Genomic DNA, 11,965 nt, shown 5'->3' on the forward strand with positions numbered 1-11,965 from the left:
AGCCCATGAGACAGTCCACCCACATTCAGCTAGCCCTCTTTGAAAGCACCCTTACCTAAGTAGCCAGATGTGTGCTTCCTAGGTGATTCTGAAGCCGGTTGAGCTGACAGTAAAGGCTGACCATCACAAGGACAAAACATGGCTTCCTACTTGCCTTCCTGAAGGATCTTCATGTGGTTCTGAGTGGCCCCCCCTTCTCTTATAAGGACACCACTCTATTGAATTAGGCCCCGCCCTTATGGCCTCATTAAGCATTAATTACCTCCTTAACCTCTGTTTCCAAATATAGTCACATTAGGAGTTGAGGCTTCCATCTATGAATTTAGGAGGAGGGTACACAATTCAGTCCTCGGCACCCACCTTAATATAACTACATCTTAGGAAAACTATACTTTACCCTACAAACACTTTTGTATGGCCATCCCCTTCTATACCTACTCTTTGTGAGGATTCACTTTGACATGCTTACATCTTCTCACCATGCATCTTAATTCAGCATCTTGACAACAATGATCACTGTGCATCCAGTTTAGGGACAGAAAATGAAGCCTTTTAACAGTGTCATGGTTTGTGTAAGTTGGAAGGGCCAGGAAGAGGCAGAAAGAATCTGTTCCACTCTCCCCCTTCTCTTCTATGATCCCCATATTCCAGGCCCTCAGTGGCTGGACTTTAGAGTCATTCCCTGTACAGATGGCCCTGGGCTCAGCATGGCTTGACTTAAGATCACACTCATTAACTTCACAATGGTGGAAAGTAAGATGCATTCAGTAGAAATCATACTTAAATTTTTAAAATCTTTTCTTTGAGAAAGAAACATAGGGAACAAGTGAGAAACAGTCAGCTATACCATTGTTGGGGTAAACAGCCAGCACCCTAATTCAGTGCACAACACTAAACACCCAGCATTCTTCGGTGCACAGTGTAAATAAGTTTCAGGAGATGCTCAATGGCTTACTGTAAAGTAGGATTTATGCTGGTGGATTCTGTAGACTGTAGGGTGTGGCAGGCAGGTGTAAGTGCTATGAGCATGTTGCAGGGTGGCTATATTAAGCCAGGATGTTAGGTTTATGGAAGTACATTTTCCACGTGCAGTGTTTTCAGCCATGATGGGCTATTAGGGGACAGCCCCATTGTAAGTTGAGGGACATCTGAGATTCCCTTCCTCCTAAGAATGAAGTTGTGTCTCAGGAATGGAATCCATGTCCTGTAGGTGGAGTTTTCCTCTCCTGACTGCCTGCTCCCAAATAACCATACAGAGACTTAAGATTACTTATAAATGATCAGCCAATAGCTCAGGCTTGTTACTAACTAGCTCTTACAACTTAACCCATTTCTATTAATCTACATGCTGTCCGGAGGCTCATGGCTTTTACCTCTATCCTATTTTGTGTGTCTGACTCATTTTCTGTCTGGCGATTCCTCTGACTCTGCCCTCCTTCATCCCAGCATCCTCTTAGTCTGGTTTTCCTCCCTAACCTCCTCCTGCCCAGCTGTAGGCCAGTGAGCTCTTTATTAGCCAATGAGAGTGATACATATTCATAGTGTACAAAAAGATTGTTCCATGGCAATGTCCTCTCTACTGCTGCCCTTAGTGCTTCACCCTGATCCCAGATCATGATGTTCCCTGCCTCAGCCTGCTCTGACCCACCAAACAATGCTCCAGTTCCTGGAGTACCAACTGGGTGTGTTAAAACTTAGCTCAATTATACTATCTGCCTGGACTTAACATCAGCTCCCACAGACTGAGGTATCCAACATTCCACCCAATTATATAAGGTGCTAGAGATGAACCCAGGGCTTCCTGTTGATGTAACCAACCGTCTTATTAAATAAGAAACACAGAAACAATGTAAAAGAGAGAGCCGAGAAGTCAGAGCTCAGAGCTAAAATCTCACCCTTCCTCCTGCTGTCCCAGCTTCGCGAAAAGAGACCTACTTCCTGTCGGTTCGTTTTTTTATAGTATGTTGTTCTGCCTTCTCATTGGTTGTAAACCCAAACACATGACTGCCTCGTCACTGTCTGAATGTACAGCCCCCTAGGTCTTAAAGGCATATGTCTCCAATGCTGACTGTATCCCTGAACACAGAGATCTTATAGGATTAAGGGCGAGTGCCACCACCGCCACACTCTTGCTATGGCTCTAATAGCTCTGACCCCCAGACAACTTTATTTATTAACATACAATCAAAATAATATTTCAGTACAATTAGATTACCACCACATTTCCCCTTTTCTATTTTAATAAAAAGAAAAAAAGCAAAAGGTTATAACTAACAAAAGAAAAACTATATACAAAAGTACAATAACTATATACAATATATACAAGTAATAAATACCTAAACAGGTATTTGACAAATCAGAGAAAATAATTCCATTATCTATCCTATTTTGGTAAATCCAAGATGTATCTAATGCACTTTCTATCCTAATTAATTTTCAACTATAACTAACTAATCTTCAACCATAACTAACTAGTCTTCAACTCCCTCAGAGACCCAAGAAGGGAATAATATTAGCTAACAAAAATAAAAACAGGAAGTGCATGCAAGCAACTTCCAAAAAATTTTGTGAGTTGACAGAAACAGCCAGCTGCCTGGGCAGTCACCTGAGGTTTCTCCGCAGTGTTGGGGCATCATCTTCAGCCTATAGGCTTAGTGTATCTGACAGACTCATTTGTGAAGTAGGATGTACACAAGGTCTCACATTGGGTGAGAGCAGTCCACGTACCAGAAACACCTGAATTCCACTAGTGTCCTGTCATGATTCAGGATTTTAAATTCTGGAAATTGTTGACAGTTTTTTAATTCAGCTGTCCATTCTTCTTGGCTGTGTATATATGGCTTCATCTCAGCATCCCCTTCTTCTCTACATCCCTCTATTAAATGCCAGTCTACTTTTGAGAGGCATGAGCTTTCAACTGCTGTTCCATTGTACAACAGAATCCATCGGCCCTCTGCCTGTTAAGCTGCCTTCGAAGAAAAGGGCACTGTACCTTTTCCGGATGCGAAGGCCACTTCAGGGATGGGCCATATTGTCCTGGCCTCAGAAGATGCCTTTTGATAAAGCCATAACCACACTTGTTTTGGCAAGAATCAGTAGTCCCTTGTTTCGTGATCTGTCTGTCCATTTTGTCCTGTTGATTCGAGGATACCTTGTTGTCCAGTGGCTAACTTTTGCCAGAATGAAAGTTGACTCCATATGCAGTTTCTTCAATGCCCATATTTTCTCTAAAGTAGATTGGTACTGCCAGGAGCCGACATGTCTCAAAAAAGAAAAATTTTCTAAGTTATTAAAACATTTTAAATGCCATATTCTGTAGATCTCTGAAGGGTTTGAAGATGACCTGTCTAAAACATCTCTGCTCAATTTTTAAAACATATCTAATATGACTACAAGTTCTATTGTAATGTCTAACTACTAACTTTCATTTCTTTATATCCTAATAGTTGATAATAATAACATTCAAGGATCAGAAATTTGCATTACATTGTTAAATGGATGGAATAAATACAATTAGAAATATACATATAGCATTTTCTAACAATATCAGTTTCAAATTTGTGTACAATATAAAACAATTCAATCCAATGTAAAGTATTTAAAATTAGTAATTGTCTTTTTCTTTTCTTTCTTTCTCTTTTTTTTTTTTTTTTTTTTGTTAAAAGGAAGATTTATTTAGTGGGTGACTTACAAATGAAGGAATAGGTAGATTGCGGGGGTCTGGGGAAGGTGTATCGCAGTCCAGCGGTGTTCTCTGGAGCTCTGCTCAGTCAACCTCCACCATCTAGGGTCCAGGAACAAAAGGAGTGCTCGCCCATCCAGGTCTCGGGTCTCCAGACGCCTCCCTTGGCCCTGCCTCGTAGGCGTGACAGTTGCCAGAGTTTCAATGGGGGTTGGAACTTCCAGATCCAAGCTGGAATGGCTACCCACTACATCTCCCCCTTTTTGTCTAAATAAGAAGGTTCTAAGCTAGTACAAGACTATATACAAAGGAATGGTTATCAAATATTGTCCAGGAATAATGAGGGATAATGACCTAGATAAGATGGAACTACAACCAATGCAAACTATCAAGCAAGAAACACATACTAAAATCCAGAGAAGTATAGAGCATAGGTAAATGGCATGTTATAAAGATCCTTTCAAAAGGTGTCCTATCCTAAAGAACCTGAATCTAATACTTAATATGTTCTATCTAAGATATTATATATACTAAGTTGTAACTATAACTGCTAGTCTTCAATCCCATCAAAGACCTGAGAAGGAGCATAATGGTACCTGAGAAATAGAAGATGGATTCAAGCAACTTTCGGGAGTCTTGCAAGAGTAGACAGAGACAGCTGGCAGCCTGGACAGTCACCTAATATTTCTCAGCATTGTTGGTGCATTCAAATTGGCTATAGGCCTAGAGTATCTGACAGACCATTTTCAGAAGCAGGAATTCTGAAAGACCATCTTACCCTGTCTTGGCAGAGTACAGTGGTCGCTTTCCTTGTGTCCCGCTTGTCCAGGAAAGGACAGCATTGCATTCGTACTGTCAGCCGTCAAGGCAAGGGCAGTTCTTTGCCCAGTAGGCCATTTTGTGCCAAGAAGACAAACTTCCAAATGGAAATGTCTTAGAAGCCCAACATTCTCTTGGGATCAAATTGGCGCAGCCAGGAGCAATTGTGTCTCATGTCAACAGAATTCTAAGTTATTTAAATGCCATATTCTCTAGGTCTATGAAGTGTTTGAAGATTACCTGTCCATCTGACCTATGTATCTGTAATAACAGATAAAATAAAAATCTGGATAACCTAACTAATGTAACTATAGAGATGACAGGCATAGGTGACTATAAATCTATAAGTCTTATATACTGAAATAACCTAAGGACTAAGGCTTCATGTAAACAAGGTAAACAGTCTATAAGCAAATGTATGGTGAAAAACAATGACTTCAAAATTGTGACAATACACAAGATATTTATAACAGAGGTAGGAATATATAGTGCGATATGCAATATGACAATAATCTTAAATATATATCAATATACCGAATATCTTAAACAGAAGTAGAACATACATAAAGTATGACAGATATAAATTTACACTTGTATCAATATAAAAATATTTCAAATAAGAGTAGAAATATATGTACATTATAACAAATATAGTTCTGTATTTGTATCAATATACAAATTATCTTAAACAGGAATATAAAAATAGTTTACATTTGTATCAACATATAAGAATCCATAACAGTACAAGTTACAGTGAAAATTATCTAAGGTTGCTATGTTACTAAATTTGTTTACTAGTATATACAATGATCTACCATAATATCTTTTTTTTTTTTTTATTTTGTTCTATTCATTCACAGTTAATACAGAAAATACTTGGAAACATTTCCATATAATATTTGACACAGAAATCATCAAATAGAAGTATACAATGTTGACAGGAGGCAGTACATTTATAATTTATAACCCCAAATGTATTTATAAATTAGAAATGGAAAGATCTACAAATGAAATTATGAAGGTTCACCAAAGTCATTTAATCTGTCAGTTTCTCATTCATTTTTATGTCTTAATAATATTCTATTGTATGCATAAGCCACATTTTATTTCTCTCCAGTATTTGATAGCTATTTGAGTTGTTTTAACTTTTTTACTATTAGCAACACACTGCTGTAAACCTTCGTGTACATGTTTCATAGGTGCACATTTTCAGTAGTTTGAGGTTATATTCCTAAGGGTAGAATTGTTGAGTAACAGAGTAACAATGTTTTGCATTTTGACCAACCACCAGACTGTTTTGCCAAAGTGGCACACCATTTTACAATCTCACCAAATCCTTGTTTTTAAGGCTCTGATTTTTGTACAAAAGCATTCAATCATTCTGTCAGACCAAACCAGGAAAAGTAAGCTATAGTTCAGAGCTGTTCTATTCCATTTACTATGCAAAGCCAATCTTGGCGTTTGCAACTCTCAGCCCTTTTGAGTATTCTTGCAGTGTTCACCTTTTCCTCCACCACTTTTTTTTTTCTTCTTTTTTTCTGGTTTATTTCTATCTATTACAAATGTTTAAAAAATCCTCCATCAACACTGCTGATAGCAGCAGAACCTTGAGAAATATACCTTTAGTTTGCCTCAGAAAAGGAACACATATTGTACTGTAAAGTTTATAAAATTGGCGCAAAACATTGTAATAATGTTACAATACCAGTTTTAAGAGTTCAGTAACTAATGGGGAGCCGATGGGATACATGCAGAACTGTGAAAGCGATCTCACTTAGCCAGCTGTAGACGTAGACTGTAAATCTACATTCAAATCATTTCTGAACTAAGACTATCATCTCAGTTTATCTGTTGAGGTCAACCAGGAAACCCTAGAATATACCTTGATTTTTGCAAAAAAACAAAATAGGGGGAGGGGTTTCTTCAGCATTTCAGTCCACGAGTAACAGTATCCTAACAGGCAAAGTGTTCTCTCACTGTCAACATAGAATGAACTGCTGCTGGAGGTCAACTTGGGCTTTAATTTGCATTAGCACTTACATGCATAGTAGTCCAAGTTGTTGACCTCATGACTTTAAAAAGTAACTCTAAAAAAGTAAAATGGCCCTTCTTGGAAGACTAAAGAAAGACATCCAGCTACAGTTGTAAAAAGTCTCATCAAAACAATATACCCTTTTATGAATTACGCCTCAATTAAAAAAAAAAAAAAGTAGCCCCAAATAAGAAGCAGCTCTGAAAAAGAAAATATAACTTAAGATATTTGAAAAAAACAAGGTGAATACAGGTTCAAAAGTAATTAAGATATATTTTCTTAAGGCTATCTAGAATTAGGCTTTAAAGAATTCTACCATTTCAAGTTTACCACTAGTTACTAGATACCTATTTACAAACAAGATGTTCAACTTTTTTGTTCCTTTATCAAGAGAAAAATCTACCTTCAGACTATGAGGGTGGTGATGGGGAGGGACTAGAAAACAAGATTCAAACAATCCCATGCAAATATCACATTTTTCAAATGGAAGAACTCCAAACTGCACTAGAAGTTCCAATCACTAAGACACTTTCCATTGAAATGATTTAAGTACAACTACATGGCACCAAGGTTTAGGCCTAATATAGGCCTGACAACCAAGTCCTTGTTTTCTGGAAGAAAGGCCTCAAAAGTCCCACTCAATTCCACATAACAATACTTCAAAGATCAATTAGGTTTTCCTTTCCTTAATATTTTTGTTTTTGACTTCTAATCCTAAAGACTAGATTAAAACTTAGCTCATTTCCCAGAAGGCATTCCTTCCCTTTGCTTTATGAAAGAGTCCACCAAGACCTCTTCCTCAAAACCATCTAGCCCCCAGCCTCCAGCCTTTGCTTGTGATGCATCTTTCTCAACATCCTGAAAAGGTAATGTAGGTAAAATATGCTCATAAACATTAAAACTAGTTGTTAGAAAGACGTAACTAGCTTTATAATTTAAGTTTTAAAGCATAAATACTTGCAGCTTAATCTGCACTGACAATGATTGTCGAAGCCTAGAATTCAACATTTACAAATTCTCATTCACACACACAAAACACACTATTATCACACAACTTGTGTCTTGAGAGAATCTTCTGCTTTTTAAATCTTTGGCCTCCCAGTCAATCCCAAATTCAACCAACTTTTCCGAGTTCTGGTAGTTACCTGGACCACTGAGGCATTGCCACAAGACTTCTCTTTTGAAACATCCTTTTTCTCTAGATATTAGGATAGCTACACCAGCTTGTTTCTTCTGTGGTGTATGTTGGTGTGGGATTATCTATTGCTTGATTTTTCATGGATGTGTTTAGCTTCTTTGGGTTGAATTTTCCCTTCTAGTGCTTTCTGTAGGGCTGGGTTTGTAGACAGGTATTGATTAAATCTGGTTTTATCCTGGAATATTTTGTTTACTCCGCCTATGGTGATTAAGAGTTTTGCTGGGTATAATAGTCTGGGTTGGCATCCGTGGTCTCTTAGTGTCTGCATGAGATTTGTCCATGATCTTCTAGCTTTCATAGTCTCTATTGAGAAGTCTGGTGTTATTCTGATGGGTTTACCTTTATATGTTACTTGGTCTTTTTCCTTTGCGGCTCTTAATATTTTTTCTTTGTTCTGTGTGTTTAGTGTTTTGATTATTATGTGGCGAGGGGACTTTTTTTTTTGGATCCAGCCTATTCGGTGTTCTGTAAGCTTCTTGTATCTTCATAGGTATTTCTTTCTTTAGGTTAGGAAAGTTTTCTTCTATAATTTTGTTGAATATATTTTCTGTGCCTTTGAGTTGGTATTCTTCTCCTTCTTCTATCCCTATTATTCTTAGGTTTGGTCTTTTCATGGTGTCCCAAATTTCCTGGACGTTTTGTGTTATGACTTTTTTGTCTTTAGTGTTTTCTTTGACTGATGAATCTATTTTATCTATCATGTCTTCAGTGTCAGAGATTCTCTGTTCCATCTCTTGCAATCGGTTGGTTATGCTCGTTTCTGTAGTTCCTGTTCGTTTTGTCAGGATTTCTATTTCCAGCATTCCCTCAGCATGTGTTTTCTTTATTGTCTCAAATTCATTTTTCAGATCTTGGAATGTTTCTTTCATCTGTTTAATTGCTTTTTCTTGGCTTGATTTGATTTCTTCCCATTTTTTGTTCGTTTTTTCTTCCATTTCTTTAAGGGAGTTTTTAATTTCCTCTCTAATGGAGTTTTTCATTTCCTCTTTAAGGGAAGTTTTTATTTCCTCTTTAAGAGAGTTTTTCATTTCCTCTTTAAGGAAAGTTTTTATTTCCTCTTTAAGGTAGTTTTTCATTTCCTCTTTAAGGAAAGTTTTTATTTCCTCATTGAGGGAATGTTTTATTTCTTCTTTAAGGGCCTCTATCATCTTCTTAAAGTCATTTTTAGGGTTGATCTCTTCTGTTTCTTCTGTCATGGTATGTTTAGGTCTTGCAGGTGTAGAATCACTAGGTTCTGATGTTGCCATATAGGTCTTTATGTTGTTGCCTGTATTTTTGCACTGGCGTCTACTCATCTTTTCCTCTGTGCGGTGCAGGTGGTGTCTGTGTCTGAGAGTGCCTCTCTTGTTCTAATTTTTAGTCTTGGTTTAGTAGGGGTTCTTGGTTAAATTGGTGCTATTGGGCTGTTTCTTCAGGGACAGCTGATTTCAGTCGGTGAATTATATACTTATGATTCTCGTGATCTGGTTTGGTGACTGGGTATCGCCTTCTTCTGTGTTCCCAGGTCACATTTTGTTCATTTGTCAACTCCTCAGCTGATGTTGTTTCTTCAGACTTCAAACTGTAGGCATCTGAATCCTCTCCCAGATGGGTTTCAGCTGAGCAGGGTAGTCTCACCAACACCTCCAAGTTGTTGGGTTTCACAGGATCAGCAGTTGGGCCCTGGGTTGTCCCCAGACGGAGTGTCCAGACTCGCCCTGGTTCCGACCCACGGAGATAGCCTCTTCCCCAGGTGTTGGGGCTAGGGGCGTCCCCGTTCCAAGCTGTGTCCACCCCTGTGGCCCACCGCCACAGGCCCACCTGTGTCCACTTGTCTCCACCACTGGGCCTGTATGTCCCTGTCAGCTGCCGCTGGGTCTTTCTGCCTCTGCGGGCGGCCAATGGGCCTGTATGTCTCTGCCGGCTGCCGCTGCGGGCCTACCTACCTCTGCTTGTCAGTGCCGCCGGGCCCATCCACCTCTGCGAACTGCCACGGGGCCTGTATGTCTCTGCCGGTTGCCGCTGGGCCTGTATGTCCCTGTCGGCCGCTGCCACCGGGCCCTTCCACCTCCACAAGTCGCCGACCTGCGTCTGCCTGTCTCTGCCACGTGGCCTGTCCACCTCTGTGGACCGCCGCCAGGCCTCTCTCTTTTTTTTTAAACAAGAACCTTAAATCTAATCTCCTTTGCTTAGCCTTTTTCCTAACCCTTGACAATAACTTGTAACCAACCCCCCTAAATACTGAAAATTATCCCAGACCCAAAACCCATTAAAAAGACCAAAAAACCACCCGCCCCACACCACCTCTTTGGGAATGTGGGCGTCGTATTCTTAAAATTGCTTCCTGCTGGGTATGGGCGAAGTTTTCTTTATCCTGTAAGAAAAATTTTAGGTTAATTGTCAAATTCTAGGAGAGGTAACTATATCCTTCATTATCCAGTCTGTGTATAATGCCAAAGTTCAGGATTTATCTCAAGTCCTTATTCAAGTAGTCTTTGAGACTGGATCATCTCAGCTAGTCATCTCAAAATTGCTCTGAGCATCTTATAGTTCAAAGCTGATCTATGGATGATGTTTGTCAGCTTAATGATATTATTATTGTCCACGTGGAATTGTTGTTGTTGTGGGGCCCCATCTTCTTTCTGGAGACTTCAGTTGATGTTAGGCCTGGCCATGATTTCCTGCAGAAAACTAATAAGAGACTCGAACACAAAAACATATATATGCAGCTAGCCTTTTTTCTAGAATTAGTTAGTACTCTATGTGACCATACATATCTTAACAAAGTTTAAAATGTATATATATATTAATCTTGTAAATTTTGATATAAAATTTATACTTTGAGAAAAGTTTAAAGAATCAGAATAGAATCAAAGAGTTGAGATTAGTAATAGAATAGTCCCTTAATTAATTTTGCTTTTGGCCTGTACCATAGCAGAAGATGGCTCTTATTCTGGCATGATACAGGGAGTTTGCATTTACCTTTTAACAACATGCTTGAGTTTAAAGAAGGAGAGAGCCATTCTCCAACTCCAAAGTCAGCTTTAAATTTTAATTGAACTGGGACTATTAGAAAACCAATAGTGTTAAATCTTTAGAGAAAAGCAGAAACAAACATTTAGGAAGACATAAAACTTTTTAGATAATATATACCCATACACCGTTTCACTCTGTTTCTTGGGATAGATGATTTGTCACTTTTCTTCAGTTGTCTCATTTGTCCAGTGTTCTTCAGATTCCTTAACCTTCATTCTCCTAAAAGACAAAAACAAAAACCTTTCCCCAAGACTAATTTTGGGGATGTTTCCTTTTGACAAGTTATTATCTGATTAAATGAAAAGGCATGTGTTATTGATACAAGTTAGTTTAAATTGGATGTTCATGCTGGTTAATGAACTATCACCTCCTCAATTAAGAGGTCTCTCTTGTTCAAATAGAACCTTTATCAATTTTGACGGTACCCACAGCTTATCTTCTCCTGTAGAAACAAAAGCAAAACCTTGTCCCCAATGTAATACATACCCTGGTTTCCATTCTGAGGTCAGCACATCCTTAAAGTATATAGGCTGATTTAATTCTGTAGTTTTTTCTATTATCCAATGTCTCTCTGCAGCTGTTGTTCCTTTCTCATTGGCATTCAGAAAATTCAAAGTTAGAAGAGCATTATGCAGTCTATTTCTGGGGGTTTTTGTTACCCATTTATGTTTATTTAGCATATCCTTTAGAGTTCTGTTTGATCTTTCTATAACTGCTTGACCTGTAGGATTATGTGGTATGCCTGTAATATGCTTTATATTGTAATAAGCAAAAAACTGTTTCATTTTAACAGAGACATATGATGGAGCATTGTCAGTTTTGATTTGTGCAGGTATACCCATGATGGCCATAACTTCCAGCAAATGAGTGATTACAGAATCAGCTTTTTCAGAACTCAAAGCAGTTGCCCATTGAAATCCTGAATAAGTATCGATAGTGTGGTGTACATATTTCAATTTTCCAAATTCTGCAAAATGAAACACGTCCATCTGCCAGATTTCATTTCTCTGAGTACCCTTTGGGTTACATCCTGCTGGTAATGGCGTTTGATTGTAGAAGGAACAAGTAGGACATTTCTTTACTATTTCTTTGGCTTGTTGCCAGGTTATGGAAAAATCCTTTTTTAAACCTTTACTATTGACGTGATGTTTTTTATGAAATTCTGAGGCCTCCAGCACATTTCCTATCAATAATTTATCAATCTCATCATTGCCTTGTG

Source organism: Peromyscus maniculatus, chromosome 4, assembly GCF_049852395.1.
Source record: "Peromyscus maniculatus bairdii isolate BWxNUB_F1_BW_parent chromosome 4, HU_Pman_BW_mat_3.1, whole genome shotgun sequence".
NCBI lineage: Eukaryota > Metazoa > Chordata > Mammalia > Rodentia > Cricetidae > Peromyscus > Peromyscus maniculatus.